A 20,307-nucleotide genomic window follows, 5' to 3' on the forward strand; every position below is an offset into this window, starting at 1 on the left:
ATCTAACAATTAATTTTCATTTCCATTATAAATCATGGTCCTAAATATTAAATCAATCATTATCTCTAAAAATCTCCTTAACCCATTAAATAGAATTTTAAGCTATTCCATCATCAATCAAGAAGAGAAGGAGAAGAAGAGAAAGAAAAAAAGACAAAAGAGTCCCATTTTTAAACCTAACTCTGGCTTTCTTTTTTTGCCAGGCATGTTTCCATACCAGTGCCTTTAAATCCTCAAATAGGTCTCCTTTCATTCCTACACATATTGTTTGAATCAAGGGAGAACAGCCAGTTATCATTTTTTCAAAGGAACTGGCCCCTTTGTAGTTATTAGGGTGTTGCCCTAATAATTCCAATCTCCATGTCTGGTTTAAAATGTTTATCGTTAGTTCAGTCTGGTCTTCTTCTTCCAGTTTCGTCTGACTAGAGTAGAAGGTCATGTCCGGTGTTGTAGTTGTTAATTGATTGTCTAGATCACAGGTCAGCAACCTGCGGCTCCGGAGCCGCATGCGGCTATTTCAGCCGTCTCCTGCGGCTCCCAGTCCATATGCATTTCAAAAAAAAAATGGGACTAAAAAAGTTCAACCAATCAATTCAAACTTCTCACAAAAAAAAAACTTGTGAAGTTTGAATTGATTGGTTGAACTTCTTTGGTTTGTGGGACTGCCCACAAACCTCTTCTCTCTCTTCAGACTACATGGACTGTTAGAAAGGTGAGTAGGCTCTTTTCTCTGGGGACTTGCATAGACCAGGAGAAGGGAGCGAGCGCCCGGCCACTCCGCCGCACAAAGATGCCCAGCCCAGGAGAGAGCGCCAGGGGTGGTGACGGCACCTCCTCCTCCTCCAAAGGGGCACCTACCGGCTCTGAGGCAAACCTCCGCTTTCTCTTTGCAAAGCGGCCTCGGCGTCACCCGGCCGGCGCGCTTGCTCGGGAGGCAACCTTGGCTCTTTTATGACTCGTGGACTTCAACTCTCAGAATTCCTGACCCAGTGAAGTCCATGAGTCATAAAAGAGCCAAGGTTGCCTACTGGCTCAGGAATTCTGGGAGTTTAAGTTGAACCCCCACCCGCCATTCCGTCGCACGGAACACGCCTCGTCGCATCCAGACACTCGTCCCTACCTTGCCCTCGGCGTCGCACTGCCCCTCTGTCTCCGTGGCCAGCCACTGCCTGAGCTCGCTCATCCTGGCCCGCCGCTCCACCCGTGCTTCGCCTTGCCTCGGCCCGACAAAGCAGCCGCCGCAACAGAAGCGACAGCCGAGCCCGGGAATTGGGACGGGGCTCAGGGGGAGCGGCCAATTCCGGTGCGGATCAGCCCAGGGGGCGGGGCTCGCCATCCGCAGGCTTTGCAGTGCAGGGACTGGCAGCGCAGGGAGCCCCCGGTGATTCAGGCGGGGGTTTCTGCGTCGGGTGGGTTTGCTTAACCCAGGCAGGGTAGGCAACCTTGGCTCTTTTATTCTGGGAGTTGAAGTCCATGAGTCATAAAAGAGCCAAGGTTGCCTACCCCTGTGGGCACCTCCCGGCTCCTTCCTTCCTTCCCATATTCTTCCTGCCTTTCTTCTTCCTTTCTTGTCTTCCTTCCTTCCTTCCCATATTCTTCCTGCCTTTCTTCTTCCTTTCTTGTCTTCCTTCCCTCCCTCCTTCTCTCTCTCTCTCTCACACACACACACACACAAACACACTGAGTGGGGGAAGAGGACTGGCAGACCAAGGGCAGAAAGAGGGAGAGGGAGAGGGAGGGAGAGGGATGGAGGGACAGAGAGAGACCCTTTTGACATCTAAAATGAAGATAACACTGCATATATCCTTTTATATATACAGTATATATATAATAAAGGTAAAAAAGGATATATGCAGTGTTATCTTCATTTTAGATATCCAAAGGGTTTTGCGGCTCCCAGTGTTTTGTTTTCGGTGGGAAACGGGTCCAAGTGCTCTTTGAGTGTTTTGGGTTGCCTACTCCTGTTCTAGAAGTTGTTTCCACCACCCAGCTGTTTCCAACTCTTATGTTTTTTTAGATAAAGTGAAGGGCAAATCAAGGGAGTCAACAGGCCCCACAGGCAGAAATATTCAGTTGCTGTACCAGGCTTCGCCACAAGATGTCCCCACAGGCTAAGAATTCTTTTTCCAGACGCCCATTAAGTTTTTATCCAGTTAGAAAAAAGGAAAAAAATTTTTTTTTCAAAGTTAATAGATAAAATGATAGGTCTGTATGATAGGAACTTTTTGGGACCCCAAAGTATCCAAAAAATAAAGATTCAGTTACTTAGTTGTTGAGATTAGTTATTCTTTTCTTTTCAAGACTTAAATTCCCAATGTAGGCAAACGTTCCTGTATTAAGAGCGGGGGAGAAGTTTCAGGAGGCTTTCACAGGAAGGTAGTTAGGGTAAAAGAAAGGTAAGGAAGGGTCTCACCCAAATCCTCCACGGTGCTTTGTTGTGCTTAGTTGTAATTTTGGCTTTCGGCTGGTGCGACTTGGTGATCGGCCATGTTAATGGCCGATCTTTTCTTCGGTCCTGAGGAGCTGCTTCGGATCAGAGGGGCTACTGCCCCTCCGCGATCTAACGAGGGTCCTCCTCAATGGTGGTCGCCCCTCCAGGGCGACTTTCGACCCTTTCCAGGGTCTTCCGAAGAAGGAAAACCGGATGGCGGAGAGAGAGCTCTCCCTGCGCGTCCGCTGGTGCTGCGATCCGGAACCGGAAGCCGCAAACCACCAGCTGCTAAGAGGTTGCAAGAGTAATCGCCCAGACTGCTACAACCAGTGGCAAATCCCTCAGCCCCCTGGAAAGAAATATCCATGGATTTTATAGTGGAACTACCAGAAAGCAATGGAAACACTGTCATCTGGGTGGTTACCTGTTTTCCGACAAGTGCATTTTATCCCTTTTAGAGTTAACTCAGATGAGAATGGGAGGGGGGAGAAAGAATGTAGAGAGAGAGCAATTTGTGCGGGCTTCAGAAGGAAGTGAACCTTTGCCCCCCAGGCTGGTTGGAGAACGTGACTCATGACAGCAAAAGAGGGAGGGAAAATGCTAGCAAAAATGACTGCTCTGGGGTGGAGACTTCAGATCTTGGCATCCATCCATGATGTGCCGACAATCTGTTACACTGTAATAAAGGCTTTTAGGATAAACAATGCCTGGAAGTTCTTTGAAGTGTTTCATTAGTCGGAACTCTGACAACATGCCAAGATCCACAAACTTTCCAAACCCTTTAGGGGTCCCGTGCCCCAGTCGCTGTTCCTAAACTAAAGGAATTTGCTGACAAAGTTTTGGAGAAGATCTCATTATGGAAGAAGAAAGATTGCCTGAGGCCAGCACCCTGGCGGCAGTAGCAGCTTCCCCGGGGGGGGGGGGAGCGGCAGCCGGCAAGCCGGGGGAGAAAGAACTCTGCCCTGGAGTACGTGCGGGAATTTCGCAAGATAGCAGGTCGAATAGAGGGGTGGCCTGAACAATCCCTAATCCATCACTTCATTGAGGGATTAGACGATCACCTCTCTCAGGCCTGCATCTATCGAGCCGTACCTGATCAGCTGCAAGAATGGTACCAGGCAGCAGTGAAGCTAAACGTTCAGCTCGCCCGCTATAAGAAGTCTCCCCCACCTGAATCCGAACAGCAATCAACCCCACGAGAACCTCCAACTACTGCAATGGCTGACAGATCCAGGCCACCTACAGGCCCGTCAATCTAGTGTTTCCGGTGCGAACAGGAGGGACATCGAGCAGCAAACTGTCCAGTTCCCTACCCCCGACTAAAGAGCAGACCGGAACCAGCGGCGAGAAGGAAACCTGCCCAGTGGCAACGAGAGAAAAATCCAACCGTGTCACACAAGAACCTGTTGCCCAGATTACACCTCCCCACACAGGAGGACGCCGGGACTCCGGGTGGACCCGCCCCTGCTCTACCCTCCTTTGACAGCGACGATGAAGGAGAGAACGACCCGATGGTGAGTCAACAAGTCCTGCTTTTTTCACTGCCCGCCAAACTTATGATCCCTAAGTCTGGGGCACAAATGGACTTAAACGTGCTAGTCGATTCTGGATACACCCGATGCATTATTAGTCTGCCATTTGCCATGAAAATGGGCATACGGGCAAAACAGCTCTCCAAACCTGTGAGGTTTGAGCAAGCCGATGGCTCCCTGATGGGAGGGACTCTTGTCACACAATTAACTGAGCCCTTACGCCTAGAAACAGGTGCGAACTGGGAGTTTATTCGCTTCCTAGTGGCTCCAAAAATGACTGAGACTGTGATCCTAGGGCTAGCCTGGTTGGACAAATGGAAGCCGTTTATCTGGTGGGAGAAAGGAATGAGAACTATGAGACTACCTATAGGGCCTAAACCTCCTGCTGATTCAACCGACGTGCGGGACACCTTAGGCCACCCAATGAGTGAACACACATGGCTGCCTCACCGACGCCAGGCGAACCACTCATCCCCAATGAATACCGGGACCTGGCGGAGGCATTTAGTGAAAAAGAATGTGATGCCCTGCCCCCTCACAGACCCAATGACTGCTCTATCGAACTGGTGCCCGGAGCCAAACTCCCACGCCCGAGAATGTATGCTATGTCCCCCCTCGAAATGGAGGAGATGCAGCGATACGTGAACAAAAACCTAGTGAGGGGGTTCATCGAACGGGCCAAATCTACCGTGGGAGCCCGTGTTGTTCAAAGAGAAAAAAGATGGGTCTCTTCGTCTCTGCATAGACTATAAGGGTCTCAACGCTGTGAGTGTGGAAAATAAATAACCCCTCCCCCTCCTAAAGGACTTATTAACCCATCTGGCTAAGGGGAGTGTCTTCACTAAATTAGACCTGAGAGAGGCATATTACCGGGTGAGAATAAAAGAGGGAGACAAGTGGAAAACTGCCTTCAACTGTCCTATGGGGAGCTATCAGTTCAAAGTCATGCCATTTGGACTACAGGGGGCCCCAGCCGTATTCATGCAGTTGATTAATGATGTCCTACATGATCACTTGTACAAAGGGGTTTTGGTGTATCTTGATGATATCCTGATATACAGCACGAATATGACTGATCACATAAAGCTGGTGAGAGAAGTGTTAAAGAAACTATTGAATGCCACGCTTTATGCCAAATTGTCAAAATGTGATTTTGTAGGACAGATATACAGCGATTTTACTGTACGAAAAAGTCTCAAAAGTGTCCCCAAAACTTCTCGCTCCATCACCCCCATATCGCCCCCTTTTCGTTCCTTCACCCCCGCGTTGCCACTTTTCGTTCCATTGCCCCCCTGAAAAACGAAATTGCCCCCTGGGGGGGCGATATGGCCCAGGTTAAGAACCACTGATTTAGATCCACTAGTTTATCATGTAGTTGCTGTTAAAACTGGTCTTGCTTCTCATTGGGTGCATATATTGCAACCATCAATATTTGTTTTTGATTCCACGTAATTTCCACCATTAATATTCTCCCCTCTTCATCAGCATAGACTTGTTTTGGATTCATCTTTTCTTTTATATAAAGAGCTATACCTCTTTTCTTTTGAAGTGCCAGGGAGAAGTAAAGCTTACCCATTTTTGGTTGTTCTAAAATTCTAAAATGTTGTGTCTTAATATGTGTCTCTTGAAGACAAATTATGTCCATTTTCAACTTTTGTAGCCTAGTAAATGTTTTACTCCTTGTTGAAGGAGAATTCAGACCATTTATATTTATTGAAAAAATTCCAATCTCCTCCATGGCTTCAGTTATATCTAGACCTCAATCTTCTAGGAGAGGTTATCTGCCTCTGGTCTTTCGGTCTTACATCTTCCTCTGGTTGAGTCTTTTTAGCTTTTTCTTCCTCCACTTGTTTAGGTGCTCCTACGGTGATCATTTCTCCTTGTTTCTTAGGCTCAGGGTCACCTCTTTCCAGAAAGGCTCTATGGTTGTTAAAAAAAATCCTCTGCTTGAAATGGGGTATCCAATCTGTATCTTTTCGAGTCCCAGAAGATTAATAATCCTTCTGGGACCAGCCATCTGAAATTCAGTCCTTTATTAAACAATTTCTTTGTTAAAAACTGATATTCTCTTCGGGCTTCTCTTATTCTTCTAGGAATTTGTTTAAGAACTACAAGCTCTTTTTCTTTATATTTCAGTGGTTGATCTCTTACTGCTCTCAAAGTTTCATCTCTTGTAAATCTTTTGACAAATCTTACATGAACTTCCCTGGGAACTTTTTTTCTTCTAGCATAGCTTGAATTAACTCTGAAGACCTGATCTATCTCTCGTTCCATTTGAATATTTTCCATTCCAAGTAGCTCCGCAAGTAACTCGCTCATCAGATCTAACAAGTTCTCATCCTTCTCTTCTGACATTTTGAAAGCTTAAAAAATATGATGATCTCTCCATCTCCATCACAGCCATACTGTCTTCCAATTCCGCGCTTGCTTGCGACAATCTCTGATTCTCATCTTGCAGGTATTCTAATTTCTGGTCAACTTCCACCAACTTGTCTTCTATTTTTTGGATTCTTTGTTGGTTGTCTGTGATCGCCTGTTGGAAGGTTTCCATTTTTTGGTTCATTTTAACAAGATCATTTTTTAAGTCTTCATAATTTTTATCCAGGTCCTTTTTCATTTCCATTTTCAGGTCTTCAATGTTTTTAGTCGTAACTGCCGCCTGAGCTGTAATTGCTTGCAGTATCGCTTGGGTGTCTTTTTGTTGGAATTCCACTTTTTCTTGTTGTAGAAATGTAGTAATTGATTTTTGAGGAACTGGACTCGCCGAGGTTGAAGCAGGGGCAGAGGATCCCTTTCTCTCCCCCCCTTAGCCAAATTTGAGGTACTCATCTTCTGGTTTTTATATTATGTTATAATCCACCAGGTGGCCCGATGGCCAATTGTAATCCAATGCCCTCCTATTACTAGGAGAGGAGACCAAACGTGGTTTAAAAAAAATAATAATTCCAGGAGGGGGGTAGAAGAGGACCCCAAAAGCCTCAAAAAAAAAAGGAGAAAAAATTCTCAAAAGGAAGCAAATTGATAAAAATAGAAGAGACTAGAGTGGGAGCAAAAGTGCTCCCACAAAGAAAAATATCCAAAGAAAAGAAAAACAACAGGAAAGAATCCAAAAAAGGGCAATGGAGAAAAAAGCTAAAAATAGCAAGAAAAAGAAAGCAAAAAAAGGAGGAAGTAGGGCAAAATAGAGGAAAAAGAAAAACAAAAATAAAAAAAGAAAAAACCTGTAGTAGAAATTATCCAATTTATAATCCAACTAGTTCAATTCAACAGCAAAAAGGATAACAAAAAAGAAAAGCAAAATTTCTTAATGTTCAATTCTTCTTAAAATAGGAGTTATACAGCCAAAACTAGCCAAAAAGACCAAACAGAAGAAAAAAAAATCTCTTTAAGTAAGTTTTGAAAGCAGATGTCTGGGCATTCAGCCAAGTGTCTGGGCGTTGAGCCAAGTTCTCAGGCTGAATAAACAACAGCTGCTGAAGCACAAAGGAAAAAAGTTTCAATGTAGCCACAAAGGAGACAATGTATCCTTCCCAGGCCTTTAAACAGGAAGAGGGAAAAAAGTATTCAGAGTGAAGGGAAAAAAATGTTTTTAAAGTTTTAAAGACAAAATTAAGGCTAGGATTGCTTTCCCCAGTTAAAAATATTTTTTTTCCAAAAAACAAATAGGTTTCCCCAGTTTCTATTAGCACTTAGAAAGACTTTAAGGTAATCCAAATTGTTTTTTTTCCTTTTGTAGTGAAGTAAAGCTTAAACCGCCGCTTATGCGGGGGGGGGGAAAACCCCTCCTTCTTCCCTTTAGGCTTCCCACTACAATTGAAGACAGGCTGTTAAATCAAAGTCCACTTTGCAGAAGAAAAGGGAGCATAGTCTCACCCGGCTCGGCTGCTTGCTGTCAAAATCAGCTGTTCTCCGTCTCCGACGATCAGCTATTAATGGCAGTCCGCCTTTCTTTCGTTGGTTCCAGGGGCTGCTTTGAGTTCGGCGAGCCGGCTACTGCCGGCCCGCGTTCCTCAAAGATTCACCCTTTGGTGGCCACCTCTCCAGGGTGGCATTCGGCCCAAACGGACCCGCCAGCAGAAGAATATTGGACCCAGGGGACGGAGAGTCGTTTCCCTGGGTCTAGACTCAGCAACGGTCACCAGAAATCCCTCAGGACCCTCAGTCTTATTGCCTGTGGGACATATAGCTTGTCACCCTTCCAAGCCAGCCCCTCCCTCTTAGTCAGCAGGGCTTGATGTCCCAGTAGCCAGGGATCGTCTTGGTTCGCTTTATGCAGCTCTTGGACCAGGTTGTTTGCTGGTTTGCGTGCAACCACCTGTGCTGCCGACTGCCTGAAAGGAGGCATAATGGCTTGTACCACCTCCGCCTGCTCGCTATTATATTGGGGCATATGTGACAGGGCATCCGCTAATAAGTTCTTACCCCCTGGCACATACTTCAACTGAAAGCAGAATCATTGGAAGTATTGTGCCCATCGTACATGTTTTGTGGACAGGCGCTGTGGTGTCTGCAAAGCCTCAAGGTTTTTATGGTCCATCCAAACCTCGAACGGCTCTTTAGCTCCCTCCAAAAAGTGTTGCCAGGTTGACAATGCCCATCGTACCGCGAACGCCTTTCTCCCATATTGCCCATGGCCATTCTGTGTCTGTCAGCTTACGGGAGCTGTAAGCACAGGGCTGTAGCGTCCCTTGCCCGTTCTTCTGGAGCAAAACCGCCCCAACTGCAACGTCGCTGGCATCAGCTTGTACGACAAATGGCAGGTCAGGGTTAGGATGTAGTAAGAGCAGTTCCCTTGCGAAGAGAGCCTTTAGGTCCTCAAAGGCCCTCTGGCAGACCAGAGTCAACGCCAGTGGTTGACTGGGGCGTGGCTTACCCACTGTATGTCTCGTGCGGAGCAGGTCTGTTAGGGGTAGGGCCACCGTAGCAAACGAGGGGATAAACTGCCAGTAGAAATTTGCGAATCCCAGGAAGCTCTGCAGCTGACGGCGGGTCTGTGGTGCCTGCCACTCTAGCACGGCGCTGACCTTAGCAGGGTCCATCTCCACCCCTTCCCCCAATATCCGGTACCTTAAATAGTCCAACCGGGTTTGGTGGAACTCGCACTTGGACAGCTTCACATACAGGTGTGCCTTCAGCAGTTTTTCTAGCACCTGTCTCACCAGTCAGACGTGTTCCGTCACGTTGGAGGTATATATTATCTGGGCTAAACAATAGTTCGAAGCTATTGAGACTTTAGGATCCTCTATCATGAATCAAAAGATCCCATTTTTTAAAAAAATCTAACTCTGGCTTTCTTTTTGTGCCAACCAGGCTTCCATACCAATGCCTTTAAATCATCAGATAAATCTCCCTTCATTCTTGTACGTATTACTTGAACCAAGGGAGACCATCTAGTTATCAGTTTTCCAGAAAGGGTGGCCCATTCATAGTCGTTATGATTGTTGTCCTGGTGGCTCCTTCAATTCGGTTTCGTCTTCTTGTTCCTCAAGTTTCTTCTGATTTAGGTAGAGAGCCACGTCCAGTTTTATGGTTGTTATTTGATTATCTAGGTTTTCAGTATGCTGTATTTGTTGGTCTTTAACAGCCTCCGTGTTGGTGTTACTTTGTTCCACTTCTGTTGCTTTTTGGGTTGTAGGTTCTTTAGTTGCGGTCAGGGTTTGTCTGTCAAAGTTTTCAGTAGATTGTATTTGGTGATCTTTAAAGTCTTCTGTCTTGGTATTAATTTCTTCCACTTCTATTGGTTTTTGGATTATAGGTTCTTTCATTGAAATCAGAGTTTCATTTTGTAGGTTTAAGCTGGCGCCTTTGTCTTTCAGTCTGGATTTAATTATCTCAGTAGCTTCAAGAATTTTTTCAAGTATAAGTTTATAGTTAATTTGTTGCTGGTCTTCCTCCATTTCTAACACAGTTATAGATAGTCCTTTAGTGAAGGCTATTTCTTAGATGAAAGTCAGTAAATGTTCACCTCCACACTTCCTAGAAACCAATTTCACTGTCCAGCTGTTCTCCCAGCTTTTTTTTCCTTTTAGATAATACCAAGGACAAATCTGGGCTGTAAGCAGGTCTCTTTAACAAAAGTATTTACTTGCTATACCAAGCTTCGCCACAATATGTCCCTGACAGCATTTAAAATCTTTTTCAAAACCAGGGCTAGGTTTTTATCCAGATAAAATTCTTTTTCATAGATATGGTGACAGATCCCCGTGAGAGTAGGAATTTTTGGGTCCCCAGATATCAAGGTAATATAAATCCAGTTACTTAATTGTATTTTTCAGGGCTTTATTTTCCCTACGTAGTCAGGCGCCGCCATCTTAGAGGGTGGGAAGAAGACGTTTCCTTCCCTCTCTCCTCGCAGGGGGAAGAAGTTTCAGAAGGCTTTTGACAGAAAAGTACTTGGGATACAAGAAGGTAAAGTCTCACCCAGTTCCTCCGCGGTGCTTTTGAAGTGCTTGGTTGTAAATTTGGCCTCGGCACGTAGTGGCTTAATTATGGGCCATGTGAATGGCCGATCTTTTCCCCATCGGTCCGAAGAGCTGCCCCGGATCAAACGGAAGGGCTACTGCCCTTCCGCGATCAAATGCGAGGTCCTCTTCACACTCGTCGCCCCTCCAAGGTGACTTTCGACCCCTTTCAGGGTCCCCCGGCAGGAGAAAACTGGACGGCAGAGGGAGCGATCGCCCCGCACGTCCGCCAGCGCCGCGATCCGGAACCGGAAGCCTGTGGGGGAGGCTTTTGTGAGAAGGGTGAGGAAGAGGGAGAGAGGGAGAGGCTTTTGTAAGAAGGGTGAGGAAGAGAGGGAGGGAGAGGCTTCTGTGAGAAGGGTGAGGAAGAGAGAGGGAGAGGCTTCTGTGAGAAGGCTGAGAGAGAGCAAATATTTTTTGTGAGAAAGGTAAGAAAGACTTTGGTGAAATGGGTGAGAAAGAGAAGCTTTTGTGAGAAGGGTGAGTGAGAAGGAGAGGCTCTTGTGAGAAGGGTAAGATAAAGAGGGAGAGGTTTTTGTGAGAAGGGTAAGGAAGAGAGACTTTTGTGAAAAGGATGAGAAATAGGGAGAGGCATTTATGAAAGAAGGGTGATGAGAGAGATAGGCTTCTGTGACAAGGGTGAGGAAGAGAGAGAGGGAGAGGCTTCTATGAGAAGGGTGAGAGGGAGAGGCTTTTGTGAGGAGTAAGGGAGAGAGACTTTTGTGAGAAGGATGAGAAAAAGAGGGAGAGGCTTTTGTGAGAAGGTGAAGCAGAGAGCGAACCTTTTGTGAGAAGGCTGAGAGAGAGGAAGAGGCTTTTGTGAGAAAGGTAAGACAGAGAGAGACTTTTGTGGGATGGATGAGGAAGAGAAGCTTTTGTGAGAAGGGTGAGTGAGAGGGAGAGGCTCGTGAGAAGGGTAAGTAAGAGAGGCTTTTGTGAAAAGGGTGAAAGATACGGAGAGGCTTTCGTGAAAGAAGGGTGACGAGAGAGATAGGCTTCTGTGACAAGGGTGAGGAAGAGAAAGGGAGAGGCTTCTATGAGAAGGGTGAGAAAGAGAGAGCCTTTTGTGAGAAGGATGAGAAAGTGAGAGGGAGAGGCTTTTGTGAGAAGGTGAGGCAGAGAACGAGCCTTTTGTGAGAAGGGTGAGGAAGAGAGGGAGAGGCTTTTGTGAGAAGGGTGAGGAAGAGGGAAAGGCTTTTGTGAAAAGGGTGAGGAAAAGAGGGAGAGGCTTTTGTGAGAAGATGAGAAAGAGAGCCTTTACTAAGAGTGAGGAAGAGAGAGGGAGAGTTTTTTGTGAGAAGTTTGAGAGAGAGGGAAAGGCTTTTGTGAAAGGGTGAAAAAAAGGGAGAGGCTTTTGTGAGAAGGATTAGAAAGAGAGGAGAGGCTTTTGTGAGAAGGGTGAGAAAGAGGGAGCTTTTATGAGAAGGGTGAGGAAGAGAGGGAGAGTTTTTTGTGAGAAAGGTAAGAGTGAGAGAGACTTTTGAGAGATGGGTGTGAAAAAGAATGGTGAGAGGAAGAGGCTCTTGTGAGAAGTGTGAGAGAGAGGGAGAGGCTTTTGTGAGGAAGAGAGAGATAGGGAGTGGTTTTTGAGAAGCGTGAGAAAGAGAGAGGGAGAGACTTTCATGAGAAGGGTGAGGAAGAGAGAGGAAGTTTTGTGAAAAGTGTGAGAGAGAGGGAGAGGCTTTTGTGAGAAGGGTGAGAAAGAGGGAGTGGCTTTTTTGAGAAGGGTTAGAAAGAGAGAGGGAGAGCCTTTCATGAGAAGGGTGAGGAAGAGAGAGGGAGAGTTTTTGTGAGAAGTGTGAGAGAGAGGGAGTGGCTTTTGTGAGAAGAGTTAGAAAGAGAGAGGAAAAGGCTTCTGTGAGAAAGGTGAGAGAGGGAGAGGGAGTGGCTTTTGTGAGAAGGGTTAGAGAGAGGAAAAGGCTTCTGTGACAAGGGTGGGAAACAGGGAGAGGCTTTTGTGAGGAAGAGAGAGATAGGGAGTGGTTTTTGAGAAGCGTGAGAAAGAGAGAAGGAGAGACTTTTGTGAGAAGGGTGAGGAAGAGCGTGGGAGAGGCTTTTGTGAGAAGGGTGAGAAAGAAGGAGTGGTTTTTGTGAGAAGGGTAAGGAAGAGAGAGGCTTTCGTGAAAAGGGTGAGAGACAGGGAGAGGCTTTTGTGAAAGAAGGGTGACCAGAGAGAGACAAGCTTCTGTGACAAGGGTGAGGAAATGAGAGGGGGAGAGGCTTCTATTAGAAAGGTGATAGAGAGAGAGGGGGGGAGAGGCTTTGTGAGAAGGGTGAGGAAGAGAGTGGGAGTGGCTTTTGTGAGAAGAGACAGAGGGAGCTTTTGTGAGAAGGGTTAGAAAGAGAGGGAGAGGTTTTTGTGAGAAAATAGACTTTTGTGAGATGGGTGAGAGAGAAGGTTTTTTGAGAAGGGTGAGTGAGAGAGGGAGAGGCTTTTGTGAGAAGGGTGAGAAGGGTGAGAGAGTGGTTTTTGTGAGAAGGGTAAGGAAGAGAGGCTTTTGTGAAAAGGGTGAGAGACAGGGAGTGGCTTTTGTGAGAAGGGTAAGAAGGGGCATTGTCTTACCTGAACGCCTTTTCTCAGCACGGAGATGGATAATCCACTAATGGGTTAACTTAATCCTCCTGCCCAATCAGATCAAGTCAGCCAAACTTGCCACGCCTGTCCTGGGCCTGTTTTCCCAATCTCGACGAGGGCGCAGCTTATGACTGATAGCAGGACGTGTTGGCTCACAGAAACTGACCCTAGGCCTAAGGACCTGAATGGGTGGGTGTGGATTATCCATCTCCGTGCTGAGAAAAGGCGTTCAGGTAAGACAACGCCCCTTCTCCAGCACTGGAAATGGATAATCCACTAACGGGACATACCAAAGCCCACTTGTCCTATGGGAGGGAAGCGGGCAAGTTTGGAACCGTGTCGCGGGGCACTACCTGCTGGAGGACCCTCCTGCCAAAGGATGCCTCGGTGGATGCGTACCTGTCCAGTTTATAATGTCATATAAACGGCGAAGGGGAAGACCACGTGGCCACCCTACATACTTCGATGGAAGCCTGCGTGGCCGAAGCCGCAGAAGTGGCCGCACTGCGCGTAGAGTGGGCCGTGACACGACGTGGAACCGGCAAGGAATCGGACTGGTACGCCCCCGCAATGCAAGCTCTTATCCACCGGCCGATCGTGGAGGCCGAGACCTTCCGACCCTTGGAAGAAGGGTGGAAGGAGATAAAAAGTGCCTCGGAGCTGCGAAAGGCAGCCGTCCGTTTGATATAATAACGAAGAGCCCGGCGGACATCCAGGGAATGCCATTGACGTTCCAGATCATGGGAAGGATTAGGGCAGAAATCAGGAAGGACGATATCCTGGGCCCTGTGAAAAAGAGAATTAACTTTGGGGACAAAGGTGGGGTCTAAACGAAGGGTGACCCAGTCTCGGTGAAAGACACACAGATCCTCCCTGACTGAGAGAGCCTGAAGGACCTGAGGTAATTCCCACGAGGGATACCTGTGGACCACAGGTGGCCTGGTATTAGTAGCACCCTTGAGGAAAGAACGGATCAAGGGATGTTGACCCAGAGAGTTAACAGTATCGGAAGAGATCAAGGTACAGAGGGCTGCCACCTGTCTGAGCAAAGTGTTAGGCGCCAATCCTTTATTCAGCCCCTCCAGTAAATAGTCCAAAATATGTGGGATGGTCAATCCCAATAAAGGTAGTTGATGAGTGGAACACCACCGACAAAAGTTCTGCCACGTGGCATCGTAGATGCGGTTGGTAGCCGGCCTACGGGATGCCTGAATTACGTCAATGACCCCTGGCGAACAGGACTCCCGGGATAGGAGCCGGCGTTCAAGTGCCAAACGGCTAACTGGAGCCATTGAGGGTCCGGGTGAATCAGATCCCCCTGGGTCAGTGATACTCGGTCTGGAGGAATTTTCCAACGGCACGATAGGGAAAGACCGAGGTCGGCAAACCAAGGTCTCCGCGGCCAGAAAGGGGCTACCAAGAGAACCTCTGCCCTCTCCTGCAGAAGCTTGCGGATGACCGCTGGGAGAAGGGGAAGAGGAGGAAAGGCATAGAGGAGGCCGTCCGGCCATGGAACCTGAAGGGCATCTACTCCCTCTGCCCCCTGAACTGGGAAGCGCGAAAGGAATCGCGGGAGTTGCGTGTTTGCCTGGGAGGCAAACAGATCTATGATGGGAAGACCGAATCTTTAGGTGATTTCCCTGAATAAACTCGGGTGCAGACGCCATTCCGAGTGGTCCACGGTTGACCTGCTCAGGAAGTCTGCCCTCTTGTTTGCCTCCCCCGAGATGTGGTCCGCCCTGATCGAGGCGAGGTTGGTCTCTGCCCAGGATCCTAGTTGCTGGGCCTCGGCCAGGAGCGCACAGGATCGGGTGCCCCCCTGCCGGTTCACATGGGCCTTTGCCGCCATGTTGTCCGTGAGGACGAGCACGTGTTGCTGTGGCGAAAGTGGCGAAGGGCTAGATGTATGGCCCTGAGTTCCAGCCAATTGATATTGTGTCTCAGGTCCGACCGAGACCACCGTCCTTGGACCCATTGTGACTGGTAGTGTGCTCCCCAGCCGAACAGGCTGGCGTCCGTCGTGATCGTGAGCCGACCAGGCTCCTTGAAAAGAGACTCTCTGGTCATGGCTGGAGAAAGCCACTGAGTGAACGTAGGACCTGTGGTGGGATCCTTACCTCTCGGGTTGAAGTGCTGGTCCCCTGCTTCTGATAGGGAAGCAGAAACCACTGGAGGGACCGTGAGTGTAGCCTGGCCCAGGGAACAATCGAGATACATGATATCATCTTTCCCAGAAGCCGGGAAAGACCGGAGGGTGACAGTTTTTTCCCTGCAGACCTTGAGAATCAGGTCCCGTATACTGTCTCTGCGTTCCTGGGATAGATAAACCTGACATTCTACTGTGTCTATTATGGCCCCTAAGTGGAGCAATCTGGTCGATGGGACTGTCTGATTTTTCTTGAAGTTGACCAAAAAGCCGTGACTCTGTAGGACCTCAATCACCAGTCTCAGGTCTGTCAGAGCCCCCCGGGGAGAGGACAACTGTATTAGGATGTTGTCCAGGTAGCATTGCACCCGAACCGGCATCAATCTCAGGTGTGCCGCAAGAACCGCCAGCACCTTGGAAAATAACACTTGGGGCTGATGACAGCCCGAATGGAAGTGCCCTGTACTGGTAATGATGCCCCATGTAACTGAACCTGAGAAACTGGCAGTGGCCGAGGATGATGGGGATGTGAAGGTATGCCTCTGTGAGGTCTACGGAAGTAAGAAAGTCCCCCTTTCTCAGGTTCAGTTGAGCCGCAGGTACTGGTTCTATGGCCCTTATGTCCAATAAGTGATGGATGGCCTCCTGCATGAGACCTTTCCTTAGAGACTTTTTTGATTGGGGACAAGAAATGAACCGTCTTGGTGGACTGGAAATGAATTCCAGAGACAGGCCGTGACGAATGGTTTCCAGGACCCAGGCGTCTGTGGTAGTGACCTCCCATTGAGTGACGAAGAGGGAAAGCCTCCCCCTATGGGAGGATCCACTGGGGAGTCACTTCCTACGGAAGGGACGTCCCCCGCCTCGAAAGGGCCGTTTGGAATGGAACTGTTGTCTGGGCCTTGGGGCCGGTCTGTCAACCGGACGGTCCTGCCTGGGAGTGAAGGGCCGAGAAGGCTGTGTGGTTGGGGGGGTAGTGGCAGACCGAAAGAACTGTCTACGATTGTAAGTAGTCCGCCTATCAGACCGCTTAGTAAGGTGGGCCAGAATCTTCTTTTTATCCTTATTCTCAGTCAGAAACGGGGCTAAGGCATCCCCGAATAATTTGCTACCTTGGTATGGGGCTGCTGCTAAGCGCCACTTGGACTTGGCATCTGCCTGCCAGTGTCTTAGCCAGAGCATGCGGCGGGCTGTCACGTTGGATACCAAGGATCTGGAGGAAAACCGAGCAGCGTGTAGAGTCGCATCGGAAGCGTATTCCATCGCTGCCACTAGCTTGCTCAAGTCCTGATGTGTGCGGACATCGTCCGGGGGAATTCTGGCTTGGAGCTGACGAAGCCAGATAAGGGCGGATCTAGTGAAGAAAGAGGCTGAAGTGGAAGCACTGATAGACCACGCTGCTGCCTGGTGTGACCTTCTAAATGCCATTTCCGATCTGCGTTCCTCAGATTTTAAGGCCTCAGCCATATCCCCAGAAATAGAGGAAGGGGGGAAAAGGTGAGACGGGCTCATCCACTGTGGGAACGTTCAGTGCCTCATCTAATTCTGAGGCCACGCTAAATAGCTTATCATTCCCACCTGGAAGAGGGAAGGTACCCGGGGAAGCCCATTGTTTCTTAACTGCATTGAGGAACAAAGCTGGACATGAAACATGGTGCTGAGTGACCATCGGTTCAACGAAGACGGGGTCCGCCTCTGAATCCGTTGTAGATGCTGCTGGAGCGGACCGGTCAGGTCCCACGTGCGCTGCAGAGCTAGCCTTGCGAAGCAGGGGTAGAAAAAGGGATGGATTAAATAGACCACCGAACGGGGGCGGATCCGGTGCCGATTCCTCCTCCTCTGACCACGAGGCGTCAAGCGCCTGATCCTCCTCCGGGGTTAATGAGACCCCGCTAAAGGAAGAATGGGAAGGGGAAGGAGGGTCCCAAGAACTGTGCTGCACTGGACGTGAGAGAGGAAGGGAAAGCAAGGATTCCGCTCTGGGCACCGACGGAGTCCTGACCGCAAGGGCCCGCTCCACCGCCTGAGCCACCAGGACCTGGATCCTATCGTCCAAGGATGGAAGGGAGGACTCCTCCCCTCTGAGCCCTGCGGCCGTGGGTGTAAAGGTGGCTTCCGGGGCCTGCTGGACCCGTGGGGTGGTAGGAGACCTGAATGTATGTACCTCAGGTTCCACAGCGGCTTGGCCACAAGAAGTGGAAGGTTCTACCGGTGCCCAGACTTCCTAAGGAGAAGAGGAAAGGCCGAGAGGCAAATCAAAAAAGGTGGACTCAGCATGGAGGATAACACGGCTTCCCAATCCAGGGCTGCCTATCCTCCCTCTTCAGTCCGGAAAAGGCACAGATCTCCTACCCAAGAGGCTGCTGGTAGGATCGCAGCCAAGGTCAAACCCAAGGCTGCCTCTGGGGGGGAAACCTCCAAATTGGCTGAAAAACAGGCCAGCAGGAGGCACCAGGCACTGGAAAAAGAGTTTTCAAAGGCTGAGTTATTAGAGCCTAATGGATAATCTACTAATAGGTAACTACCTGCCTGTGAGCCAAACCTGCATCCGATCATGGGCCAGATCAAGTCGAGACTGGGAAAACAGGCCCAGGACAGGCGTGGCAAGTTTGGCTGACTTGATCTGATTGGGCAGGAGGATTAAGTTAACCCATTAGTGGATTATCCATCTCCAGTGCTGGAGAAAAAGGGAGAGGCTTTTGTGAGAAGGATTAGAAAGAGAGGAGAGTCTTTTGTGAGAAGGGTGAGAAAGAGAGGGAGAGGCTTTTGTAAGGAAGAGAGAGATAGGGAGTGGTTTTTTGAGAAATGTGAGGAAAACAGAGGGAGAGGCTTTTGTGAGAAGAGTGAGTGAGAGAGAGAGAGAGAGAGAGAGAGAGGCTTTTGTGAGAAGGGTGAGAGAGAGTGGTTTTTGTGAGAAGGGTAAGAGAGGCTTTTGTGAAAAAGGTGAGAGATGGAGTGGCTTTTGTGAGAAGGGTGAGAAAAAGGGAGAGGCTTTTGTGAGAAGGGTGAGAAAGAGAGGAGAGGCTTGTGTGAGAAGGGTGAGAAAGAGGGAGATGCTTTTATGAGAAGGGTGAGGAAGAGAGGGAGAGTTTTTGTGAGAAAGGTAAGGGAGAGACTTTTGAGAGATGGGTGTGAAAAAGAATGTTGAGAGGAAGAGGCTCTTGTGAGAAGGGTGAGAGAAAGAGTGGTTTTTGTGAGAAGCGTAAGCAAGAGAGGCTTTTGTGAGAAGGGTGAGAGAGAGGGAGAAGCTTTGTGAGAAGGGTGAGAGAGTGGTTTTTGTGAGAAGGGTAAGGAAGAGAGGCTTTTGTGAAAAGGGTGAGAGATGGAGTGGCTTTTGTGAGAAGGGTGAGAAAGAGGGAGAGGCTTTTGTAAGGAAGAGAGAGATAGGGAGTGTTTTTTTCAGAAGTGTGAGGAAGAGAGAGGGAGAGGCTTTTGTGAGAAGGGTGAGGGAGAGGGGCAGAGGCTTTTGTGAGAAGGGTGAAGGGAGAGGCTTTTGTGAAAAAGGGTGAGAGAGCGAGTGGCTTCTATGAGACCGCCACCGAAGAAATTAAAACCGGCAATGGATTGAAAATACAGTGATGATTATTTGAGGTTTGGATTTTATTTTGTGGAAGAAAACGATCAGCAGCGTCCTGTTTTTGTTATCTGCAATGAAGTATTATGCAAGCATTCCTTGAAGCCTTCTTTGCTCCAGAGACGCTTTACAACAAAACTGAAAGAGCACACTGAAAAGCCAGTCGCATTTTTTGTGAAGAGATGAATTTATTAAACGCCGTGCTGCTTTCGTGAAGTCCACAACCATCTAGAAAAAATGTCTGGAAGCATCTTATGAATTGTCCTTGATAGCAGCTAAACGAAATAAGCCTCACACAATCCTTGAAGAAGTCGTGGTTCCCTCTGCCATTGCAACTACTTCAATTCTCTTTGATGAAAAAATGGCTGATGGTATTCGCAATATTCCATGTTCTGAGAACACCATCCAAAGACAAATACAAGATATGGCCACAGATGTTATTCAACAAGTGGAAAAGATCACAGCAGCAGAAAAAATTGCATTTCAATTGGATGAAAGCACTGACATAGCTGGTGAAGGGCAATTAATTGTCTTTGTACGTGTTCCTGATTTGGACAATATACTGGAACACACATTATTTTGCCACTATCTGGCAGAACGACTGGGGAAGAAATATTCACAGTAATTGACAATTTTTTCAGTGAATGTGGAATATTATGGACTTGGTGTGCAGCAATTTGTACCGATGGTGCAGCAGCTATTACAGGAAGTGCTTCGGGGGTGATAGCATGCGCTAAGACAAGAAACAGTTCCATTGTTTCAAATCATTGCATCTTGCATAGACATGCACTTGCTTCTAAACGGATGAGCCCAGTGTTACATGAGATTTTGGAGGATGCTGCAAAAATTATAAATTTCATCAAAAGCCGGCCATTGGATGGACGTTTATTCTGACAATTATGCGAGGATTTGGATTCTGAGCACAGCACTCTTTTCTTTCGTACAGAAGTACGTTGGTTGTCAAGAGGTGAAACTATCGAGATTTGAGCTACGAGATGAAACACACCTGTTCCTGACAAATGTTTCATCACCCCTAGCAGAAAAGTTTGAAAATGTCTTCTGGGTGTCCTGCCTTGCCTATATGGCTGACATATTTAAAAAACTAAATGAACTTAATGGGTCGCTGCAGGGCCACGGTCATAACATTTTTATCATGGAAAACAAAGTTTGTGCATTCTACAAGAAAATCTCCCTGTGGATAGGCCAAGTAAAGCAGGGCTTTTCAACCGGTGGTACGCGTACCACTTGTGGTACATTGAGTGGCAGGTGGTACGCAGCCCTGCCTAGCCAAGTGTAGTGGGGGAGGGAAAGAGCCAGCACAGGCAAGGACTTGCAGTGAGAGAGTCCTCTGGAGCTGCAAAGGCCCCAGGCTCACTTCTGGCTCACCCTACCCCATGAGAAAGGAGGGGGACGGAGACAGGAGAGCCTATAAAACAGCGGTTCTCAACCTGTGGGTCGTGACCCCATTTGGGGTCGAACGACCATTTCACGGGGGTCGCCAAACAACGCAGTCTGCCATTTTTTTTTACCCTTTTCCTTAGCTGTGCTACTCCCTCTGCTTGGCGGTAGCCTGCATGCACAAACTTTA

Source organism: Protobothrops mucrosquamatus, unplaced genomic scaffold (genome assembly GCF_001527695.2).
Source record: "Protobothrops mucrosquamatus isolate PMUCROS unplaced genomic scaffold, P.Mucros_1.0 scaffold1988, whole genome shotgun sequence".
NCBI classification, from domain to species: domain Eukaryota; kingdom Metazoa; phylum Chordata; class Lepidosauria; order Squamata; family Viperidae; genus Protobothrops; species Protobothrops mucrosquamatus.